This window comes from Gossypium arboreum, chromosome 4, assembly GCF_025698485.1.
Source record: "Gossypium arboreum isolate Shixiya-1 chromosome 4, ASM2569848v2, whole genome shotgun sequence".
NCBI classification, from domain to species: Eukaryota; Viridiplantae; Streptophyta; class Magnoliopsida; order Malvales; family Malvaceae; genus Gossypium; species Gossypium arboreum.
The window spans coordinates 102,075,579-102,093,516 of NC_069073.1; positions in this window are offsets into that span (position 1 = coordinate 102,075,579).

Genomic DNA, 17,938 nt, shown 5'->3' on the forward strand with positions numbered 1-17,938 from the left:
ATTGAAGTAGCCAAGTAAAATGGCTCATTTGGGCATTGATTATTTTGTATGTGGCCATGTGATTTGGTCCATATTAATGATTGGGATGTATCCCTGAGTTTATCTTTACATGCATACTAAGATGTGTATGTGTTGGTTTGATGAATGACTATTCATTTGCTAGTATGTGGTTGCATGATTTAGCACTCATAATGGATTGATAATAAGGAATATGGTAAACCATGAAATTGGTGTGGAATGACTAAAAGATAAATTTGTGTGAATACTAAAGGACTAGTATGAAAAGGAGTCATAGTGATGCTATAATGTTACATGTTTAAGTGTCCAAATATATCATGGGATATGCCATTGAACATATGGAAGTGTATGATTGCTTAAGGGTGACCAATGGCTTGGAGGGTAGCCTCTAAATGGTCCACTTAGGTAGACACACGGGCATGTGTCTAGGCTGTGTGTGACACATAGTCAACCCCATAGGCATGTCATTCGGCCGTGTGTCCCTTGCACCTTGAATTTTAGGTTAACGTGAATGGTAGTAAACATACGGGCAGAGACACGGCTGTGTGTCTCAACCGTGTGGAGGACACGGCCTCTGGCCACGGGCGTGTGCTTGGCCGTGTGCCTCAAATTTGTATGATGTCGTCATAAATAGAATGCTCACTAAAATCACATGGGCGTGTGCTCAGCCGTGTGAAAACCCCTGTAGGTTCGATTTGGAAAATAAATCCAATAATTCCACACAGGTGTGGGACATAGGCATGTCCCCAAGCACACGGGCGTGTGCATTACCTCCACACGGGCATGTGAGGCTTTAACCTAGAAATTTTCTTAGAATTTCCGTGAGTCCTCGGTTTAGTCCCGGCCCGCCAATAATGCATGTTTTGGGCCTCGTAGGTCCATAATAGGGACAAATTGACTTTAATTGATTGGTTTTAGTTCAATGAAATTTTATGGCTCGGTGCTATATTTTGGTTCTGCTTAAGTTCGGTAATGCCTCGTACCCTGTCCCAGCATCGGATATGGGTAAGGGGTGTTACAAAAAATCTTCCCAATCCCATGATAGTTTGGGGATTAAGAAATTTCTCAGGACATGCTGGGTTTTACAGAAGATTTATAAAAAAAATTGTTTATATATCTAAACCGTTGAATCAACTTCTTCCGAAGGAAACACCTTTTGTATTTGATCAGGACTATATTCGAGCTTTTTAAGTAATGAAAGAAAAACTCATTTCTGCCCCTATCATTATTAGTCCTGATTGGTCGAAGCCTTTTATTATAATGTGCTATGCTAGTGATTATGTTGTAGGAGCAGTGTCGGGGTAGAAAAGGAACAATATCTTTTGCGCTATTCATTATGCAAGTAAGACACTAAACTCAACACCATGTAATTATACTACTATTGAAAAAGAAAGGCTCGCTATTGTGTTTTCATGTGAAAATTCCGTCCTTATTTAATGAAAAATAAAGTATACGTCTACACTAATCATTCTGCATTGAATATATGTCATGAAAAAGAAAGAAACGAAATCTAGATTAATGAGGTGGGTGTTATTGCTTCAAGAGTTTGACTTGTGGGTCATGGATAGGAAATGAACGGAAAATCAAATTATTGATCACTTGTCGAGATTAGAAAATAAGATGAAGAAATAAAAGAAACATTTATTAATAAACAATTATTTTGAGTAGACATACATCAAGCGGGGTGTAGGCATAATAAGATACCATGGTATGCTGATAATGTGAATTATATTGTCAAAGGAGTTTTTCCAATAAATGTACCATGGCAACAAAAAAAGAGAATCATGCATGAATCAAAAACCATATTTGGGAAGAACCGTATGTATTTCAGTAATGTGTTGATCAGCTGGTACGAAGATACGAGGCTTAAGAAGAAATAAATGAAATTTTACAGGGGTGTCACACTTCACCATGTGGCAGACATTTTGAAGGAAAAATAACTACTTAGAAGATATTGTAGTTGAGATTTTATTGGCCAACAATGAATATAGATGCTTACGAATTTGTGTAAAGATACAATAGATATCAGAGGACTGGAATAATATTTAAAAAGGATGAAATGCCACAAACGAGAATCCTTAAAATAGAAGTATTTTACGTTTGAGGAATTGATTTTATGGGCTCTTTTCCAAGTTCTATTGGAAACCAGTACATCTTGTTAGCTGTAGATTTTGTTTTTAAAATTGGTTGAAGATACAACATTACCAACAAAGGATACGAAGTCAGTGGTAAAATTTTTAAGAAAAAATATTTTCACCATAAGTGATGAATGATCTCATTTCTACAGTAAGCAGTTTGAAATGGCCTTAGCCAAATATAGTATAAGATACTGAATAACTACAACATATCATCCGCAAGCCAATGGCCAAGTAGAAGTGTCTATTTGAGAAATCAAACAAATATTGGAAAAAACTATCAATCCAAATAGAAAACATTGGGCATTAAGACTGGATGATTCATTGTGGGCTTTTAGAACAACATACAGAACCTCCTTAGGTATGTCTCCTTACAAATTGGTGTAAATTACCATTTTCCAATCGAGTTGAAAAAAAAGCATACTGGGCTATAAAAGAATTAAACTTAGATCCTGAGTTGGCAAAGAAACAAAGATGATTCCAGGTGCAAGAATTAGAAGAATTTCGATTTATGGCTTATGAAAATACAAAGCTATATAAAAAGAGAAGCAAACTCCGGCATGACGCTAGAATAAAAAAAATGAGAGTTCTTACCAGGCCAAAAGGTACTCCGATTCAATTCAAAATTGAAATTCTTTCTTAGGAAACAAAAATCGAGATGGATAGGACCATATTCTATAAATCAGTAACACCTCATGGCGTAATAGGACTTATTGGAAACGGAGGACAAAACTTTCTCGTAAATGGTCAAAGGGTAAAACACTAATTTGGAGGGACGGCAAAGGAAATAGTCAAAAAATAGGTGCTACAATGTAAAGTTATCTGAACTCAACACGAAGGAGGAAAAACAATGGAGAAAGACAGATGAGAAAAGAATTGACTTAAGGAATGAAAGCCTAACTGCAAAAACAAATTAGGTTAGAAATTGTTCACCATGTCGCAACACCAACATCACATGTCGCGACACCAAAAGAAATCCAACACAAGTACACTATTCTTGATGTTATGACAACAAATGGGGATGTCACGACACCCCTACATATCCTATTGTTTTGAATTTACTAACCTAGGACATATTTGTAGTAGAATTTTAGTAGAATTAGGACTGATTACTTAGTATTCCTGTATAAATATAACCCATAACTCAACCTTAATGTAAAAGCCCATTTTGCAGTAGAGTCAAAAACAGTGGCTTCGGGACCATAATTTCAACGTATGAGTCTGTAAATATTAAATTAATATTTACAAGGTCATAAGTATTGTATTAAAATTTGGTTTAGAAATTTTGACTTTTAGATAGTTAATTAAAGAAAAAGAGACTAAATCGTAAAAGTACAAAAGTTTATTTCTATTAGTGGTTAAGTGCTTATTTGTAGTAATTAGTAAAAATAGAATAGATTAATATGACAAATTAGCCAAATTTGAGGATAGTGGATGGTGACATGATTGTTTTCTAATGTTATAAAATGAAATGATAAATTTAATTAATAAATATAATGATAAAAGAAATAATTGAATTTAAAATAATAAAACAAAGGTTGGTGGGGGCATCATCTTCATTTTCTTGGTTCTCCACCAAAAATTGAAGTGAGAAACTCCATGAAATGAGCTTGAAATGTTGGCTGTATCAAGCTTATGCATGTAAGGGTTTTCCTAACTTATTTTTCATGGAATTGACATTTTTGTGATTGTTATCTTGATATCTATTTGGATTAAGGGTTATTTTGTAAAATTATTAAAGTATAGAAATTATGCCATTGAAAATTTTGAAGTTTTATAGTTATAATTGGTTTGGGTAGTAGCTTAGTAATAATTTGTATTGAGTTTGTAAAGTGGCTTTTATTAATTTCAGGATTAGTGATTAAATTGGAAATAAATTATAATGGAGATTCTTTTCTTGATAAATTCTGAAATTATAGGGCTATTTTAGAATGGCTAAAAGTTGGGTTCAATAGGTTTAAAGTTTAATTATGTGAAATAAGCTTGTTTTGGTTTTAAAGACCAGATTGAATAAAATGTAAATGTTTGGGGTCTAATGTGCAAAATTGTAAATAGGAAGTTATATGTATTAAATTGAATAGTATATGAAATTGAGGCTAATAATTGAAATAAATCATATCATAGATCAAGAACAAATAGATAATCAAGGAAAAGGGAAAGTAGCTGAATAGTCCCTAAATCTTTACTGTTACTGTAGTTTAGTTCTGGTAAGTTCGTTCGGTTTATGTTGATATATTTTACAGTATGAATTAAATGAGAATTTAGTTGTTGATTGTTAAACTAAATATTTTGTTGTTAAATTAGTATGAATGGGAATAATAAACTGTTGAACTTGGTTTAGTAGTAATATCTCCTGAGCAGATGAACATAGAATAAAGTACTATTGGCATGCCAATAGGTTATAGTGTGAGGTGTTCGGGATTGGTTTGAGATGAGATGATGATTCCTGTTTATTTCCTGTTCACTGAATATACTAAAGTCCAGCATTTTTTGTGGACTATCGTGTTATATTTACAGTGTTTCTGGCGTGTTACCGGGGGTAGATGTAAAGCCTTCGGGCTTGTTATGGGAGGGATGTTAGCCTACGAGTTAGGTACTTGGTGCCAAGGCGTGTTATCTGTTAGATTGGCTCGTTAGAGCATTTGGCATGTTTCGGATGGATAACAGTGTACTCATATTCATATATCGTTCATTGGGCAATGTTTCTTGTGTTAAATGTCTTGTTACCGAATTGTTGAATGATTATTCATGAATCTCTTAATAGCATTGTGGCTTGATAGTGAATGATATCATATTTTTTTTTATGTATAAACTCACCTATTGTGGATTGTGGTTGATAGGAGACTCTGAGTTTTAATCTTTTTATTAAAATTTTTATATTTAATTCGGTAAGCTTTATCGTTTTAACCGTTGAACTTACTAAGTTCTAGTGAAGCTTACTCATGTTCTTTTTTGTTCCTTGTAGATAACATTTTGTGGAGTCGTGCGATCGGATCAAATTGAAGATCACACTATCCAGATACATTTTGGTAGATTTTGATATGTTTATTTTGGGTTATATGCCATGTAATAGGTGTTTTTGCATATGTTTAGATTACTTATTACAAATGTTAAGTTTTAAGCTTGGTATAAGTTTACTTGTGTATGTGCCTTTAATCTTGGTGTGAATATGTTCATATAAAGTTGTTTTGGTCATGTGATATAAACATTATTTAAGTGTTTGAATCATGGTATGAATGAATGTGAATGATTAAGAAGAAATGATAAATTTGGCATGAGTTTTATATATGAACTTTTGAATTTGAATGCAAATTAGTTGGTGTCATGTGAATTGAGGTTGATAATTAAATTATGTTGTCAATGAGGACACATTGGCTAGGCACTTAGGTTGATTGTTTTGGCATGTTTTAGGCTTGTTTAAATGTGTTTTTGAAGTATGGAAATGGTTGGTTTTGATTTGGCAGGGAACCCAAGTGTTGGATGAAAGTTTTGCCTTGTTTTGGAAGGTTTTTAAGGTGCACACGGCCTGGGCTATGCCATACAGCCATGTGACACACACAGCCTGGCCACACGACCATATGTCTTATTAATTTTAGGTGCAAGATTTTTCACACGGTTACAGTTAGTTACACGATCTGGCCACACGGGCAAATGAGGAAGCCACACGGCCATGTGTGAAGCCACACAGTCGTGTGACCGTTGTTTCCAAAATTTTCAAAATTTTGCATATTTTTTTGTTTTGATTCAAATTAATCCTGGATTTTCCCAAATTATTTTTAAAGCTCCGTCAGCTCAATTTAAGGCCCGTATGTGTATTTGTACCTTGATTCTTATAAGCTATTGAATGTTATCATTTATTTTATATTTTTGTTTCTGTTTAATGATGTCCTGATTTGTACTATAATGCTCAATAGCCCCAATTCGGCGATGAAGACGGGTTAGGGGTTTGACAATTAACCTTTAACTCTTATCATCCGCCTTCCTTAGGAGTTAGTAAGCCACAAAAATCCCCTTCCCCTTTTTCGAATTTTTGAAAATTACAAGTATTAAGATTGGAGTTTGTAGGAACTCATTAAATATCACAAGTAGTTCAACAACAACGAAAGAAAAAGCTACAACAAATTCAGGTTCGATTCTATTACAATTTTTTTTGAAATAGTGAGTACATCTATTGAATTTTAGGTAGACAACATAGACAGATACCTATAATAGTTGCACCCCAACATGTTCGTCCAAGAATAAGGGTTTGACCCTTTAATGAGGAACTACAAAGAGTGTGGGAAATTTCCACTGAGCGTGAATGGACTACCTTCTGCTTACAACTCGAAGAACCAACAATAATACTAGTTGTGCAAGAATTTTATCTCTATAACACCCTTTACCCGAGTTCGACGTAGATACCGGGTATGAGGCATTACGTTCACAAATCACATACACATGTACTAAGTCAAATCATACGAGCCCATGAAAATTTAAAACTTTTTCAAACTTGGTCTAAACTTCTTTAATATGGCCTTCGAAGCCCCAAACATCCATTGGAAAACCATTTGGGACCAACTCGGGTCCTTAAACCAACTTTAGAAAATGACCTTTGAAAACAGGGCACAGCCCGTGTAAGAGGGCAACACACCCATGTAAGAGGGCAACATGCTTGTGCGGAACTTGAACATGGTCGTGTTGTTGACCCGTGTGGCACACACAGCCTAAGCACCTAGGGACACGCTACCCGTGTAGATTTTTTTTTCAATTCGAACCTACAGGGGTTTTCACACAGCCTGGCACACACTCGTATCCCACACACGGCCTCAACACGCCCGTGTTTGAAAACCTTGACATTCAGTTTCTGACGTCAGCAATCCTTAAGGGTTACACTATCAAGGCACACGCCCGTATGCTAGGCCGTGCCCTTCACACGGTTGAGACACACGGCCGTGTCTCTGACCGTGTGTTTACTACCATGCATACTGACTTGACAATTTAACGTGCAAGGGACACATGGCTGGATAACACTCCCATGGGGCTGATCGTGTGTCACACACGGCCAAGACACACTGTCTACCCGTGTGGACAAAATAAGGTTATTTACCAAGCCTTTTTACCACCCTTACTTGCACTGACCTGCATATCATCTAACATGACACATCCACACAATAATACAAGGTCTAATCAGCCACACAAGGCATTATCTCATTCATGCAATTTACTTATCCATGAAAATATCATCATTTGCATATATCAATAATGAACATTAGCCATTATCCAAGGCTTTATACAAAATGAAGGGATTCATCCTAAGCCAACACATTTGGCCAAATTAGCATTGGCACAAAACTCAAAAGTCTAAGCCCTATACATGCCATATTCAAAATAATAAATCCAACTATACCAAGTGCTTCGGTTGATAGTGTGATCGATACCTTCGACGTTCGATGATCCTCGAGCTAATCAAGCGGCACTATAAGAAAATGGAAAGGAGAGGGAGTAAGCATAAAGCTTAGTAAGTTGCATGCAAATAAATATAACAACAACTTTACCATTCATCATCATGCTCATAATACAAAAGTAGGCATAAGCACAACTTACTCATCACTATCCAATACAATTCACATAGCATATATTGAGCTCACATCTCATACATTTCAAATAGGTACCTGTACCACTCACAAAATGGTTGTGCTTTTCTCATTTAACTTAAACTGTAACTCTCACTGTTGAACCATTTGGAATGTTATCGGATATTCACTAAGCCTCAAACATAGGGTATAATACCAATGCCATGTCCCAAACATGGTCTTACACTGGCTCATCCATCAAGTCGATGCCATGTCTCAGACATGGTCTTACACTGGCACATCTATACGTGCCGATGCCATGTCCCAGACATGGTCTTACACTGACCATCTCGTAGCTGATGTATGTCCCAGATATGTCTTACACTGGCTTACATCTCGAAGCCGATGCATGTCCCAGACATGTCTTACACTGGCTCTCCTCTCAATGTCGATGCCATGTCCCAGACATGGTCTTACACTGGCTCTCATAATGTGGCTGATGCATGTCCCAGACATGTCTTACACTAGTACACAAATAACATGAATGTCATGGCATGAATATCTGATTTATTTCCTAAGGTTCAAATGGGAGTTCTACTATCTCAATATTCATCATACATAATCATTTCCAAAAACAAGCAATTTATGCTATATCAATTCAAACACATATAATAACAATATAGTTGTATTATTTACGTACAACTTACCTCAGTATACAAAATGTAGGCGACTAGCTCGGCTTAGTCCACTAGCTTTGTTTTTCCCCGATCTAGGCCCGAATTTAGTAATTCTTGATCTAAAATGATATAATATTCATTCATTTCATCATCATATTAATCTAGACACTCGAAAATTCATAATTGGGCAAAATGACCATTTTGACTCTAGACTTCCACAAAATGGCCATTTTACCCCTAGGTCCAAAAATTGATTTTTATCACATTTTCTCACTAACCAAGCCTAGCCAAATACTTTTTATACTAGAAGCAGCCCAAAATTCTCATTATTACACACATGTAACATCTATTTCACAACTTATGCAAAATGGTCCCTAGTTAGGGTTTTCATGAAAACTACTTCACAAAAGTTGTTTATTTAACAACCATGATTCATTTTATTCCATAAAATTTCAGAAATAAACATGTTTAATATCATGGAAAGGCCCTAAAATTTCAACCATTTTGTAAAATAGTCCCCCCCATTTGAAAGCTTATGCTACAAGGGGTCCAAAAATACAAAAATCATCAAGAAAAACTATCAAAATCACTTCTTGTAAAGGTAAAGAGTAGATGAAATTCTTCAAGCTTCCAAACCACTATTTTTGCTGGTATTTTTGGTGGTGAAAAGGGTGAGAAAAAGATGATATCTTTTCCTCTTTTTTTTATTTCAATTCGTTCAAATAAATTACCAAATTTCCACCTAACTTTGACTTTCTCTATCTTTTGTCTCCTATGGCCGGCCATCACTTATCCAAGGGTCTATTTGCCCTTTAAAGACCCCAAATTTTGGTTCTCTAGCTATTTAACACCCTTAGCTATCAAAATAGGACATTTGCACTTTATGTGATTTAGTCTTTTTTCACAATTGGGCTCACAATCGCTAAAATTAATTCACCAAAATTTTCATACACCTATATAATCATGATATAACACATAAAATAATATAAATAATAAAATAGTTTTTCTAACTTTAGATTTGTGGTCTCGAAATAACTGTTCTGACTAAGCCCAAAATCGGGCTGTTACAATCTCGTACTAAAGGAACGAGAAGCAATGAGACCATATTATGAGATGAGAACACATGTTAAAGTCAGTGGGGTCGATGTTTTAGTAATTGAAGGAAGTATTTTTTTTTATTTTATGACGCTTCGTACTATTACTGTGACTATAGGTTCAAAATAGATCTCAAACAATTCAAAAACGTAGATTTGGAGGAAGTATTGAGATTTTTAAATGAAAGAAAAGAAGAATAGACCTATCAACCAAGTACAAAGATCCCAGTAACATTCAATTAAGCACTAATGACTCCAATGGCAAAAATTTGGATGAAGTTTGTGTGTTCAAGAATTTGGCCTATAGCAGATATCTCCAATACCAACCCGTTATAGGCTATTCTGGTGTACGCAATTTTGCAAAAGAAATAGATATGCATAGGTACATGGATCTATCAAAGTATGCTTGAGTGTGTAAAGGACCAATCAAAAGGGGCATTTTTCCCACACTTAATAACGACATTATGCGAAGAAGTAGGAGTACCTACAGATTCAATGGAAAAGCAGATAAACCCTCCAAATAAATTATTAGGAGGCAGACTATACTAACAATTTGTAATACTCCATAGAAAGCAAAGAGAAGAAAGAAGGAAAAGGGAACTACAAGAGGAGGATGAATGAGGCAGTCTTCTTAATGTTCTTCTTTAAAAAATCTTAGTTATATATTTATGCAATGGAAAATTATGACAATTAATTTAGGAGTAAGAAAAATAGTAGATTTAAGCATAGTTGATATTTTGGGAATTGTAATTAATTTAGACAATTTTATAGAAGTATTAGAATTATATGTAGTTTGTGTAAAAACCCCACATGGAAGAAGCACGGAAATTTCCAGCTTTCAATGAAAAAGGAAGGGAGCAACCACCATTAGACTACAGTAATGTCATGATCAATTAGGTAACTTATTTCCTTATCTATTCAGGGTTGCACATTAGGAACAGTTTGCTATCTAAAGTGTGGGGTAACATAGGAAATTTGTTTTTTATTTTCTATGTGTTCTTTTAATTTTTCTTGTCAATGTGTCCTTGAGCTTGTAGAAATACAAGTAATTGGTTAGGAGTATGTACATAGGTTGATTGTGTTTACTATAAATTTGGCATGATAGTGGTGTGTCACATCCCAAAAATCGGGTTAGAAGAAATTGAGTTAGCGAAACCAAGACTGGTTACGTCTGACTTTTTGAATTAAGGTTACGAAAATTTTCCCAAGGGAATTGATCTGTTTTAATGGTTAAGTGTGCTGCTTGTGAATGTAAGGTTTGGGGTTTGAATATCTCCCTTTGAAATTTTTGCTACTTTTTTCCCTATCTTTAACTCTGAGCATTTGAATTAAATTTAATTCCTGCGCAAGCATTGATAAGAATGAGTGTGTTGGTTTAATGGTAATGTTTTAGCTTACCCTTTGGTCTTATGTTTCAATCTTTGTGTGTGTGAAATGAAAATATTTTTGCTCCTCTTTGCTATGTCACTTATTCTGTCAGAAATTTAGTTAAATCTAAAATCTAAGAAAAAATCTGATAGGTTAGAATTTTTTTTTATATTTTATTTTATTTTTAATTTTTGAAAAATTGGTTTCCAAAAATCTCTCTCACATTCTCATGTTTACTCTCCCACGCCTCACTGTTGCTTTTGTTTATTATTATTATTTCTTTTTCTATTATATTCTCCCTAATTCCCACATTCTACTATTTCCTTGTTTCTATTTTTTTTTTTTACATTTTTTTTTGTTTTGTTTTTGTTACATCTATGCTATTCTCCTTCTCTTTTTTTTTTTTTTCGAAAACAATGCTTCATCATTTTGTTGCCTTTTATTTTCAATTTAATTTGGCGAGGGTTGGTGCCATCACTCGTTCGTGAACAATTTCGAGGATGGGTGGTAAGATTTTTGTTTTGAGATTCGTACCTTGTTGGAGCTTTCACATTTGAAGTAATGATTTTCTAAATTTATTTTTATGTGTAATGCAAGTTTGATTGCTTTGAAATCCTTTGTTTAGACAAAGTTTCGATAATGAACGGTCTTTCGAAAAGTTGAGAGCTCTTGAAATTATTTGTTCGTTTGGGGTAAAAGATCGAATGCTTTAAGTGTTGTGGCGGAATTAGTGTTCTGAGTTAGTTTATCTGATAAACTAATTAATCATGATAAACTAACTCCGAACACTAATTCTATCAAATTAATTTGAAAATAAAAGGTAGCAAAATGATGAAGCATTGGTTGTTTACAAGAAATGAGAATAAAGAGATGTAACAAAAACAAAACAAAGAAAAAAAATAGAAGCAAGGAAAAAGTAGAATATGGGAATTAGGGAGTATAGAATAGAAAAAGAAATTAAAAATAAAAAGCAAAAGTGGGGATGGGGTCGTGGGTGTGGGTGTGGGAGAGTAACGTGAGAAAGTGAGAGATTTTTGGAAACCAATTTTTTAAAAATTAAAAATATAATATAATAAAAATCCTAATTTGTCAGATTTCCTCTTAGAGTTTAAATTTGATTAAATTTCTGACAGAATATTATCATTTCACACACACAGGGATTTGAACACAAGACCAAAGGATAATTTGAAGCCTTATCATTAAATCAACAAGCTCATTCTTATCAATATTTGCGTAGGGATTAAATTTAAGTTAGATGTTCAGAGTTAAACATAGGACAAAAGTAGCAAAAATTTCAAAGGGAGAGATTCAAACCTAGAACCTCACACACATAAGCAACACACTTAACAACTTAAATAGATCAATTCCCTTGGCAAAATTTTCACAACCTTAATTCAAAAAGTTGGACGTAACCACTCTTGGTTTCACTAACCCAATTTCTTCTAGCCTAGTTTTTGGGATGTGACAACTCTCCCCTTCTTAAAAGAATTTTGTCTCTAAACTTCCTGCTATCACACCATTCACTTAACCATACAATATGAAATTTTCTCATTCATACTGATCATCATGCTATCATTGTGTAACTATGATTTCAATGCATATCTAGACAATATCTCACTCCCAAACTAGACAATTTTTTTAACAAACTTCCTATTCACTATCTCGGATCATCTTCAGAAACTTTTTACAGAAATATTACTAACTATTCCACAATCCCAAAATCTCAGAAACTCTAATGACAATCAAACACTTAGTCAATGCAGGGTACAATTGATGCAGATCGCAAATGTACCTATACTGTTGCCAGATGCATCTCGATCCTCTTGACTCATAGTGGCACAAACCAGTCTTTGATTCCCTCTTCGAGCCAAAACTTGCATCCAACAAAGAGAATGTCGTGAACGCGGTGCTCAACGGATCCACATCTAAAATGCACCCCCGTTTTCCTCCGATACTTGCTCGAATAGCATCTATAACAGAAAGTACAAATCAAAACTCGATCCACGCTCACAACTGCCTCAACCTGCTGTGGCGTAACTATTTTGGCTTGTTTCCTGGGCCGCAGATTCAAATCAACATGACCAGAACTCCTCTTATTTTGTACCTTATTCCTTTCATTTACCTCTCTCTCTAAGTGATTAATCTCTTCTACTAACTTGGTCTTATTCGACTGAAGTCGCTTATTCATGAACACTCGACTCACAGATACAGATTGGGCCCCAATGACTCTTTGTAAATCTTTTAGCAACACTTAAGGAACAACATCGTCCCCAGTTTCCTAATTACCGCCCTCATAGACCAGTGTCTTCACATACTAGCTAATTTCCATATTGGGCATATTGCCCCGAGAAAAGGACTCAGCGTGAGTCACTTGACAACGTCCACCACGTCCTCGCGCATCGCGACCACAGATATCACGTAAACTCATTTTTCTTATCTTCAGTTCAGAAGTCTAAAGTTTAGCTTAGGTTATTACAAATCCTAAGTCTAATGTTCAACAGAAGTGCTTAGTTATCTTAAAACAGATAATGTTTTATTCAATAATCTCTAAATTTCATCAGTCTAACTAAAGTAACTAAAGTATAAATAACCAGAGTCCAAGTAACTTACTTGGATCGGCGTCAGAGTCTCAGATTCACATTTTCAGAACTTTAGTAAATTTTTATGCAAATTCACCCACATCAGATTTCCAAATTTTTTTCTAAAAATCAAAAATTTCAAAACACATTATGCATAAAAATTTTAAACCTAAAAATCATAGCTTGATTTTACAACTTGACTTTGATACCACTAAATGTAACACCCCAAACCTGACCTAGACGTTATGGCCGAATCTAGAGAAGTTACATCAACTCATATGAAAAACTAATTTAAAATCTAACTTAGAAGTCGTGTGATCTAAAATCTTAATTTAGCTAAGCTCGTATGAGTTTTAGGAGAATCTCAAGTTTGAAAACACCTATTCCATAACATGATCTCTTAAATATTTTACTAATAAAAAGAACGAAAACTTATTTATTTTACGGAAAAGCATTTTGTTTGATACTTAATTTTTGCAGCAGATATTTTCAAAGTTTTTTTTAAGTGTTGAAAACTAAATTCCAATTTGTCAAATTCGTATGATTTTGCAATTTTATGTTTAAGAACACCCAAAAACCAATGAACAGATCAAAAACCCAAAAACAAAACCAAATTTAAAAACTTAGTACAAAAATCAAAAGTCTAGAAATCTTAATTAAAATAATTCGAACCATCTTATGTGGAAAACCAATCCGAGCTCCCGCACATTGTCTAACCCTAAACATGCCGGTTACCTGAGAGGATAACAAATAAAGAGTGAGCTTTTACAAGCTCAGTGTGTAACACATCCTAAGCAACAAATCAAATACACGTAAATAAACATATACATTTTCAGATGCAGACACATATCCTACCCTCATCCGCTAAACACCAACTTCGTCCAACCAATCACACCAATTAGGACTACAAGAGTCCATCCATCCAATCACACTGGGACATGGTGGTATGCCACTCATAAAGGTGTTGCTGAGCTACCAGACAGACAGTATGGTTTAACCGCCAAAGTACAGTAATTCTGTCAGAATACACTTATTCCATCACATATCAAACCCATCCCGATGCACATGCATAAATAAACTAACACATATGTATCCCATAAACAGATGTCATGCATGCTTATCATACGTAATCATGCTTTCGAAATTATCAGAACAGAGAATGTACATGTAGTTTTCACATACCTTATCTATATCACACACAGACATATATCAACATATGTCACATTTCAAGTCTTATTTAAGCCAAACAGACGCCACGGGTGGTCTAATTACAAATTTCTGAATCAAACGAGTCTAGGTGAAAATTTTCAAAAAATAGGTCCACACGGCCTAACACACGATCTCACACATGCAAGTGTGACCCACATAGGCTATCACACGATCGTGTGTGTAACACTCCCAACCCGTATCCGTCGCCAGAACAAGGTTACGGAGCATTACCAGACATTTCGGTACAAATACAAACATTACATAATCATTTAACATTCACATCATAATTTAATCAAAATACAACAATTAATAATTTCGGATTATAGAAATACAAAGCAGGAATTCCGAGCTATTCGATGTCGATTTTATCCTTCCCTTTTTAGTCTAGAATTACAGTACGACGTTAGCTACGGAATTAAAACAATTAAAATTTATCAATACAACACAATTCAACCTCATATTAAATATTTCATTTTTTATTCATCTTTTTCCAAATTCCAATTTAGTCCCTAAACCGAGACTAACTTTATTTCTTTTAAACTAATTCCATATTTTCATTCAATTTCTACTTTAGACTAATTTTAACTTTCTAATTTCACTTAAATCCCTAAATTTTGAAATTTTATCAATTTAGTCCCTATTACTAAAAACTTATAATTTTCTTTACAATTAAATCATTTACCCAATTCTAACTTGAAATTCTATCAATTTAATCCCCAATTCATCAATTAATTCAACATAAACTATATCCAAAAATCCACCAATTTTCAAATTTTCAACATAAATCCAATAGTATATTGTTCTAGGTTTCTAAAAACTCAAAAAATTACAAGAAAATAGATTAAATTGACTTACCAAATTAACTTTGAACCTTGAAACCCTAAATTTTTCTTTTCCTTTTTCTTTCTTTCTTTCTCCCCTGTTTCTTCTCTGTTTCGTTTCAATTTCATTTTGTTTCTTATGTTTCTTTAGCTATTTATAATATAATATAATATTCTTATTTATTAAGTAAACATATATATATTAATCATAAAAATCTTTGATATTTTTATATGTATGTCGCCTCAACTAAAAGGAATGGTATAATTACTTTTTAGTCCTTTAGCTTTTCTTTAATATATAATTAAAATTTCACCTCTATTGTAATTTAATCTTTTTACCTAATTTTTAATTCAAGCAAATTTCACTTAACCAAAACATAATTAACTACACAAATAACTTCGTAAATATTTATTAAAAATATTTACGAATCCGATTTACCGGAAAGGAGTTCCAGGAATGCACTTTTTTTTTCAGTTTGGTCCTTGTTAATCAATTGACAATCGAAACGTTAAAATTTCTTGACGAAACTTTAATACCACCCTAAAGACACTCCATAAATATTTATAAAAATACTTGCGACTCGATTTATAGAATCGAGGTCCCGAAACCTCATTTTCTAAAATCGTTTAACCGAATAAATCTTTATAAAACACTAATTGCTAATTCAAAAACCTTTCTAAAATCATATTTGACCCGTAAATATTAAATAATAATTAATATTTATGAACTTACTTGCCATATTTGGTGGCCTTGAAACCACTGTTTTTGACACAACTGGAAATCGAGCTATTACAATTTGACCCACACGGCCAACCACATGGTCACACGACCAACCACATGACTGTGTGACCCACATGGTTTGCCACACGATCATGTGACCCACACGGTCTGCCACACTGTTGTGTGACCCACACGGTCTGCCACACGGCTGTGTGACATCAATAGAATGATTTTTGACTTTACGTCATTCGCTGTTTTTTGGGTTTTTCATTACACACCTAATCATTTTTGAAATATGATGTTACAACACACTTTTAGACCCTAAAATGACATTCAAAATCAAATAATTAATCACGATAAACTAACTCCACCACAACGCTTAAAGCATTCAATCTCTTACCCTAAACGAACAAACGATTTCAATAGCTCTCAACTTGCCGGAAAACCATTCATTGTCGAAACTTAGCCTAAACCAAGGATTTCAAAACAATCAAACTCACATTACACACGAAAATAAAAGCAAAATAGAAAATCATCACTTTAAATGTGAAAACTCCAACAAGGTACGAATCTCAAAACGCAAATCTTACCACCCACCCTCGAAACTGCTCACGAATGAGTGATGGCACCAATCCTAACCTATCAGGTTTTCTCTTAGAGTTTAAATTTGACTAAATTTCTGAAAGAATAAGCGGCACAACAAAGAGGAGCAAAAATATTTTTATTTCACACACAGAGGGATTTGAACAAAAAACCAAAGGGTAAGCTAAAACCTTACCACTGAACTAACAAGCTCATTTTTGTTAATATTTATGCAAGAATTAAATTTAATTTAGATGTTCAGAGTTAAAGATAAGGACAAAAGTAGCAAAAATTTCAAAGGGAGAGATTCAAACCCAGAACCTCACACACACAAGCAACACACTTAACTATTAAAACAGATCAATTTCCTTAGCAAAATTTTCACAACCTTAATTCAAAAAGCCAGACGTAACCACTATTGATTTCACTAACTCAGTTTCTTCTAACTCCATTTTTGGGATGTGACAGCATGATTTTAAATTTTCAATTATTGGACTACTAAGTTCTATATATTACATTGTAAATAGGTATTAAGTAATTGAATATACCAAATGATATAGAAAATATAGGGAAACGAGCATGGTAGTATGTATGATAAATAGTTGAAATTGTGATTGCTTGATCAATTAAATTTGTGAATACTGAGATACCTAGGGATGACCCAAGGAATTGTTTGGTATAAACCCAAAGCCAAAAAGCTAACCATATTTATTAATCCTTAGTACCTATTTTGAGTTGGAAAACACTTCTTGATGAATCTTCATGCAAAACCCAAGCTAAAACTATTAATTTGTACTTACCCTTTTTGCTTAGTCTTGAATTGCATGAATTTAGACGTTTGGTCATATGTATTGAGGGTTAAGTAGATACATCATGGCGAATTTTGTAAAATCAAAGTGAAGTAAAAAGAAGCAGTATGATATAGTGATTATAGGTTAGCCAATATATGCAAAAGAAATAAGAAAGAAAATCAATACGAGTAGAAAAGTACTTGAAAAACAAAGGCATTGTCAGTAAGGTGTATTGAAAAATGTCAAAGGTGACAAAGTTACAAAAGTAGAAAACTCAGTCATTAGTGCACAAAAACTCGTGAGCTAGTCGAAGTTGCTTTATTATATTGTAACTTCCTATGTGGAGAAATAAGAAAGGTAAGAGAATGTGAAATAAGGTGGTGAGCGGGCA